Raw genomic sequence first — 8,248 nt, 5'->3', positions numbered from 1 at the left:
TTCGCTGTAGACCCGAGAGAGAGAGAGAGAGAGAGAGAGAGAGAGAGAGAGAGTGTGTGTGTGTGTACGAATGTACGTTACCAGCAGCCTTTTGATGCGATCACTATCAAGCTACCAATAGATGGGACTTCTCGACTTTGTAGAAAAAGGTAAGCAATGCAATTTCCTCTCGACTGTGTAACAGATATATTTGACTGGCAGCGGGGAACTACACTTGGGTGTCATAGTGTATTGGTACGCTCCGAAGAGAATTATCTTACGAGGAAATCTCTCTCTCTCTCTCTCTCTCTCTCTCTCTCTCTCTCTCTCTCTCTCTCTCTCTCTCTCTCTCTCTCTCTGGGATGCTTGATCTACACTGCATATTTTCAACCTAGTTTAGTTGACTGATTTAAGGTTCCTTTCAGCGCCCCTTCAAACCCCTCCCCCACAGCAGCTGCAAGACCATATAACCTTTGCCCTTCATTGGTTTCACAGAATTGCTTTGCACAACTTTATTTTTATCATGATTTATGTTTTATTCAGACTTTAAAAAATTAATTCTTTCTAGTCTCTTTGGTATTGAGCACTTCCTGCCCGAATTCCTGTCTGGTCCAGGAATTCCTGAGTACCCTTTCTTCTTAAAATAATCTTGGCTCTCCCTCTAGACACTGCAAAGTCCTTCTCAAGACCCCAAACACATGGTGATTTAACTTCTTCTTTTGGTGTTTGCCTCGTTCGTGTAGTGGCCGAATAATAATAATAATAATAATAATAATAATAATAATAATAATAATAATAATAATAATAATAATAATAATAATAATAATAATAACCTTTATTGCGGCTCAGGGCCATATACATGGAAGATACAAATACAATGCACACAATCTAGATACATAAGGTAACATGACAAAAATAATAATCGGCAGTATCCACACAGTTGCTGAAGAAGTAGAAAAAATAGAATTCATAATAATGGTAATGACAGTAATTATATGGGGAATAATAGGAAAAAATAAAAACAACAATAAAAAATACATTGCAGACGATTAATTTCCATCTGGGAACCTTAGGTGGTTACAGAAGTCAGGTCCAGAAGGCTAAATACGAATACTGAAAATTGCAAAACTCTACAATCATATTAAACACGGTAATAATAAGTAAAAATACCAAAAATAACAGGAAACAATAATAATAATAATAATAATAATAATAATAATAATAATAATAATAATAATAATAATAATAATAATAATAATGACATTCTGGAGATGACATTTCATAATTGCAAAAACAGAGAATAAGGCATTTAAGGAACAGACGCTTCATTATTCCATCTTTCCCACAATTTAGGTCTTCTTTTTGCCTCACTGCTTAGGATGCTTTGTATGAGCGAATTGCTGATGTTTCTCAGTCGGGTGATCAGACTGGACATTGTTCGCCTCACAATGATTTTCAAATTATCCACGCGGTTTTCAATGAACATCTGAGTGGCGGAGTGATAGCGAGGAGTGTTTGTGAGGCGTCTCAGAATGTCATTGTGAACAACAGTGATACGTCTCATGGTCTCTCGGGAATAGTTCGTCCAAAGGGAACACCCATATAGTAGCAGTACGAGCGGAAGAGCAGCAGTTTCGTGTCTTGGTGAAAGAAGGCAAACCTCCTGGCAATCATGTTGCCAGTTGCACATAGTTTACGACGCCTCTGCTCTATGTCTGCCGTATCTTTTAGGTCGTCCGTGATAATGTGGCCCAAATACGGAAATTCATGCACAAATTCCAGACGATTTCCGAAGAAAATTTGCGGTTCTGCAACATGCTTAAGCGATCTCGGGAGCAGCGACATACACTGGGTCTTGGTTTTGTTGTACAGGATATCAAATTCCTCTGCATATTGGCGGCAGGTGTCGATGAGTCGCTGGAGACCTTGCACTGATGGGGAAATTAGAACTATATCGTCGGAGTAACAGAGGCTGTTTATTGATGTTTCGTTGATAGTGCAACTGATTGGGAGTGAGTTCAATTTGACATTCAGGGTATCTGTGTACGTGTTAAACAGGTATGGAGAGAGAATGCCCCTTTGCCGGAGCCCGTTTAGGGAGCCGAAGGTGTACGACAATACGTTACCCCATTTGCCACAGAAATGCTGTGTGGAGAACCAACAGCATAAAATGCCAATCAGATATAGAGGTGTGCCTCGTTTGTGCAGCTTCAGGAAGAGCTTCAGGTAGTTTACTCTGTCAAATGCTTTTCTCACATCTACAAAACACAGGACAACAGGAGAAGCTAATGATATATAATAGTTCAGCAATTCTTTCAGGATGTAGATGCAGGTGTAGGTTGAGTGGTTTGCTTTAAAGCCGAACTGGTTGTCAGTAGTGTGTAGAAAGGGGGAGAAGTCTCATTAGAAGAACGAACTCAGTATCTTCGACGCAGTTGTAGTAATTGCAATCGGGCGATAATTACCAGGGTCAGCTGCATCCTTTAGCTTGTTTTTTATTAATGGTATTAAGTGAACTAAGAGTAGGGAGTCTGGGAGAAACTGGTGAATTGTGCGCGCATTGAATAGAGCAGCTAGCAAAATGTAAATTATCAGATGGCAGAATTTGAAAGCTTCAGCAGGCAGACCATCGCAGCCGGGCGATTTATTATTAGGTAGGTTGTTTATGGCATGGCATAAGAAAACAACAGCCTCTATTGTTGATATCTCTCAGGTACAAAGTTTTCCAATACTTTGATAATATGCTCTGCAATCTTATTTTTTTATATATATTTGTCTCTTTCTCCTCTCAGTATACATAAGGTAATTTCAGCATATAAATCTTGAAGCGTTGGTCACAGACATTACTGTCTACATCTCTTGGCATCTTCGTAGACAGGAGCTGAATGGTGCCATGAAATAAATTCATATCAAGAGTTAATTTTGAAATTCTGTTAAATGTTAAGACAACAGACATGCATTGAATATTTAAGTAAGTTCTTTGCTTTTCAGGTAGACATGGCATGGAATTAACAGCACAGGAAGAAGAATTTTTATCAACATGCTTCTGTCAAAACACAAAATTCATCTGAGTAACTATCAAAACACAAAATTCATCTGAGTAAATAAGGAGATTGAAAACAACGCTAATCTTGTTTACCATGCCGGTACGTATCGATATTCTGCTTGGATATAGCAAATCTTAGTGCTCAGTTGACAATCGGAAGAATATAAGCTTTTTTTTTTTTCTTGGCTACGTTGAAAAACACGTTGTAGAATGTATTAACTGTACATTTTATCTGCCTTTTAGGAACAGGGAATTTTGCTTTTCATGTAATAAGTTGTTTCATTATTTTTAATTTACGATATAGTTAATGTGCACAGTTTTGGTATAATCTTATCTAGCAGATAATATTAGGCATAAGTACTGATAATTCAAGTAACTGTTGATTGTAATATTGAATGGGAAGACATTCCCTGTCTCTCACTGTAATTTTATTAGAGTACAGTGGACAAACGTTTTATTGTTCCTTATGCCTGAATGCCCAATGAGAGCATACGATAATGGAACTAGCTAGACAATGGTTAGCGACAGGTGAGGCCTTGCTGCTTTAGTGACCTTGCATTTTACACACCTACATACTTTCCTGCAAGTGTGATATGCATTGAGATTGCCATTCTGACTAACTGTGTTATTTATCTGTCTGGTGGGATATCTCCCAACTTGCTCTTTCATTCTTAGGTTCAAACCACTAACGTCAAAATGCAGGGGTCCTTTTGTTAATTTTGAAACTGTTAACTGTCTCAGCCCAGGTGAGGTCAGTCACTCAAATCAGGTTTGAATTCCCTCCCAAAAACAGGTCCCTTTCACCAAGTCGTGTAGATATCCGTTAATTTCTTTTACCATACAAAAGAAATATGAACAGAAACATCCTTAACCTAGATGAAAGGGTCAGGAATGGGGTGTGTTGTTTAGTAGCGTACGAGTGAATCAGAGTGGGAGACGAAATTGGTAAGGTACGTCATGAGTGAGGGAGATATGTGTTTGTTTAAATTTTGCTGACTATCTTATGTCCATTTTAATAAGTTCTTTGTCTTGGTCACCTTGTGCAATATGACTCTTGATACCCATTTACCATTTTCCTTTTAACCTTTTAAAATTTATTCCAATTTAACTGGATAATAGTGATTATAGCATGAAAAACCTTTTCAAGGCTAAACCTGTTTTTTTTATTATGCCTTGTCCATGATAGCAAGGTAGTGTGGGAAACATTTTTTATTGTACTCATTTTGCATGTTATGTAAAGTATTCATCAGGCCCTTGGAGACAAGAAGTCAAGCTAGAAGGTTGTGGCTTCTTACTCTTGGGCATTAATGTGTTAATGATGGTTTTCCTTCCTTATATTTTGTGGCTGGCTATCTTCGGGGTTTTGTTATTCCACCAGCTCTCTTCCTTTTTATTAGTCACATTCACGCCCTGCTGTTCACCGCTTATCCTGCCATTAACTTAATTGTATGTGTTTTGTCTCCTTTTACCTCATAGTCTTCTCATGAAGTTTGCGCTTAGTCTAATTGCGCTTTCTTCATCTGCTGTCTCTGGTCTTAAGGAGGTCCAAGTCTGTGTTTGCAAAGCTGAAGGTCTACAAGACACTTTTGTGCCTTTTTCTCATCCCTTATCCATTTCATGATTCATTCATTTATTCACTGTATTGATTCTGTTTATTAGAGCTGTGATCCAGTCATTTTCATAGACTCATATTCAAGATATTCAGAAAATTAACAACATTGTATACCAGGGATCAGATAGTTCAGACTAGTAGATCATCTAAAAGCTTAGTTATTTTGTTTAGATATCTATTTCTGTATACATTCCTATCATTCTAGTGTTATATTATTGTCCTTGCCTTTCCTTGTCTGGAATATTGCTCCCACATATAAGGAGGTTTCAGTGATGTTGCTGTGTTGGAGACTTGGAAGAGATCCTCCTGCAAGAAGTCTGAGACCAAATTTTAAGTGCCCTTAAATATTCCACAAGCAACCAAGACTAACAAGAGTTAGGAAGATGATACAGCAGAGAAATGTCCTCCTATATCGCCTGGGTGCTAGGGAAGGTTACGTCCCCACTGTCTTTATCGTGACAGGGACAAGGATCGCTACTAAAATTGAAAGAGGAAGTGACCGAAGGATTGTTTCCCTTCATACCCTTTGTTCCAATGCATTGAGAAGGCTACTTTCTTTCTTTCATTGCTGATCCTCACCCATGAGTGTCATCTTTGATGGTCCTGCTGACATGAAGAGCTAGTGTGGGTTGAAGAAGGCTGTAAAGCAAAATTTTCATTGCTTACAAATCCATAAATTATAAAATAGCCTGCCTCTGTGTAAACAGTGCTGTCTTGCTAACTTGAGAGATCCCCAAAGAAGAAAAATCTTGCTACACGCCCATCTGATGCCTCACTGGCCCGGAAGGCTAGGCATCATTCCGTTTTTTTGCTGCTTTGCTGTGATTTCTTATTATTGTGATGTAACATTCTTTTATTATTCGTTTTACCTCACTTGGATGTGTTGTGTTAGTGAATTTATAAATAATTTAGCACCTTTTTGCCTTTCAGTCAGTGGTATGCTTGTCAGTCTATTGCTGTGAGTACTCGCTTTTTTTAGTGTTTGTCTTTTCATGATCATGGTAGTCCTTTAATTCAGTCTGTAATTGTGCTTGGATCTTTTAATTTGATTAATTTTGCTCTTGTTTGCCCTTATCAGGGTGGTTTGTTTATTCAATATTTTGCCATTTTCACCAGTACACTAATGGATACCTTCCATTCTTCCTTTCTGTCTCAGCTTACTGTGTATCATTTTTGCTTGCTTAGTATTAAGGAATTTCATATGTAATTTTGATTTCCTCCTAAGTTTTATCTTTAGGGAATATTTATAACTTCACCAGGCTTTCCACAGTTGTGTAGGCAAGGGTGGTAAACCATGCATTTTCATCGAAGAGCCCCATCAATAGGCAATGTTCATGATTTCCACAAGCAGGTGGAGACCACACCTATTAATAACCTTTGCGCTTTCATCGATGAAATAACTATATGGTTTGTTTAACCGAGTATTCAGGCATGAGTAAAATGTTGACATACTAAATGGTCATGTGTAAAATTGTATAGCTCACATTTGTACAAATAACATTTCATTCATGCATACTAAATTGTAAATGCTATATACTGGTATGGTATATACAATTACCTTGGTTTTCAGAACATATTCAGCATTGGTTTTCTTTACAGATTAACATGGAAAGAAGGCTTATTGATGCTCCAGTTGTTGAATTTGAACCTTGTCTGGTTGTCCAAATACATTATGTTATGTCACCAATTAAGTTGTAAGTGTGTAAGTACAAAGTTAAGGGCCTCAAGTTTTTATATCAGTCATTTAGATTTACAAAATTCAAATACCAGTTAAAGTAACTTGGTTAATTTGTTGTGCAGTCTTGAAATTACATTAAATTGAAAGTAATGCAGGAGAAAGAAGGTTGATAACGACAGTTCTGTAGACCATATAGATGTATTTCTGTAGTATTAGGCCCTACTGACATTGAGATGGTATTGTAAACATAAAGGAAGTGTTAGACATGTCTATGGGATGGAAGTAGTATCAAGAAAAAGTACCCTTATGGATGTGTAAAAACCTGCAATACATATATGTACAGTAGTAGTTTTGATTTTTAAAGAATTAATATACCCTTCCGGTACTTGTATATGTAGTAGTTTTGATTTTTAAAGAATTAATATACCCTTCCTGTTTAATTGAATATTCTGATTACAAGGACAAAGTTAGGCAAACCCTCAGAGAGTCGACAATTGAGAAATTTTAAGTAATTATGGATAATTTATTGAATGCTAAATACAAATAGTCAAAAGAATCACAGTTTATCTTTTTTTTCTGGATGGTTTCCTCAATTTTCCTGTTCTTTCTCCACTTCCAGCCTAAATTCTGTGGCCCAGGTCCTCATTTTAACTGTCTCAAAAATCTTATTCAACTCAAAACACTTGTATCTGTCTCTTTCCTCTTCCTCACACGAGTCAAACCCTATCCACAGATCTGCTATTTACTTAATGGGGGAAAGAACTGAGTGCAATCTAGCCATGAAGCTTGTCATCTCATACCAGTTTCTCCTGTCTTGTCTGCTCTTTCCACTAATAAAGCGGCAGACGCACGGTAGGGGAGTCAAGTCCGGGGAAGACACGGTTGTGGCCTACAGCAAAGACGAAGGCGGCTCGACTTCTGCAAATCCAACGTCGAAGGAGAAGGCTCGACTTCTGCAAATCCAACGTCGAAGGAGAATGCTGGACCTCTGCAAATCCAATATCGATGGAGAAGGCTGAGACTTCTGCAAATCCGTCATCTAAGGAGAAGGCTCGACCTCTGCAAATACAACGTCGAAGGAGAAGGCTGGACGTCTGCAAATACAACGTCGAAGGAGAAGGCTGGACCTCTGCAAATACAACGTCGAAGGAGAAGGCTGGACCTCTGCAAATCCAATATCGATGGAGAAGGCTGAGACTTCTGCAAATCCGTCATCTAAGGAGAAGGCTCGACCTCTGCAAATACAACGTCGAAGGAGAAGGCTGGACCTCTGCAAATCCAATATCGATGGAGAAGGCTGAGACTTCTGCAAATCCGTCATCTAAGGAGAAGGCTCGACCTCTGCAAATACAACGTCGAAGGAGAAGGCTGGACGTCTGCAAATACAACGTCGAAGGAGAAGGCTGGACCTCTGCAAATCCAATATCGATGGAGAAGGCTGAGACTTCTGCAAATCCGTCATCTAAGGAGAAGGCTCGACCTCTGCAAATACAATGTCGAAGGAGAAGGCTGGACCTCTGCAAATCCAACATCGAAGGAGAAGGCTGGACCTCTGCAAATCCAACATCGAAGGAGAAGGCTGGACCTCTGCAAATCCAATATCAATGGAGAAGGCTGAGACTTCTGCAAATCCGTCATCTAAGGAGAAGGCTCGACCTCTGCAAATACAACGTTGAAGGAGAAGGCTGGACCTCTGCAAATCCAACATCGAAGGAGAAGGCTGGACCTCTGCAAATCCAATATCGATGGAGAAGGCTGAGACTTCTGCAAATCCGTCATCTAAGGAGAAGGCTCGACCTCTGCAAATACAACGTTGAAGGAGAAGGCTGGACCTCTGCAAATCCAACATCGAAGGAGAAGGCTGGACCTCTGCAAATCCAATATCGATGGAGAAGGCTGAGACTTCTGCAAATCCGTCATCTAAGGAGAAGGC

At 39.0% G+C, this 8,248-nt stretch overlaps 1 long non-coding RNA gene across 2 annotated transcripts in view; it reads left to right on the top strand.

The window, feature by feature from the left end:
- Positions 1-7,258, top strand: part of LOC136832800 (uncharacterized) — a 22,969-nt gene extending 15,711 nt beyond the window's left edge. The window contains exons 2-4 of one of the 2 annotated variants that reach the window (XR_010851322.1): positions 2,971-3,125; positions 6,237-6,339; positions 7,155-7,258. This is a non-coding gene — a long non-coding RNA (uncharacterized lncRNA). Of the gene's footprint in view, positions 1-2,970; positions 3,126-6,236; positions 6,340-7,048 lie in introns of both variants that reach the window. The other variant, XR_010851320.1, reaches the window with a different exon arrangement.
- Positions 7,259-8,248: the final 990 nt, after the last annotated feature.

This window comes from Macrobrachium rosenbergii, chromosome 4 (genome assembly GCF_040412425.1).
Source record: "Macrobrachium rosenbergii isolate ZJJX-2024 chromosome 4, ASM4041242v1, whole genome shotgun sequence".
NCBI lineage: Eukaryota > Metazoa > Arthropoda > Malacostraca > Decapoda > Palaemonidae > Macrobrachium > Macrobrachium rosenbergii.
Note: the sequence above shows the minus strand (reverse complement) of the source record. Positions and strands in the feature narration are given on the sequence as shown.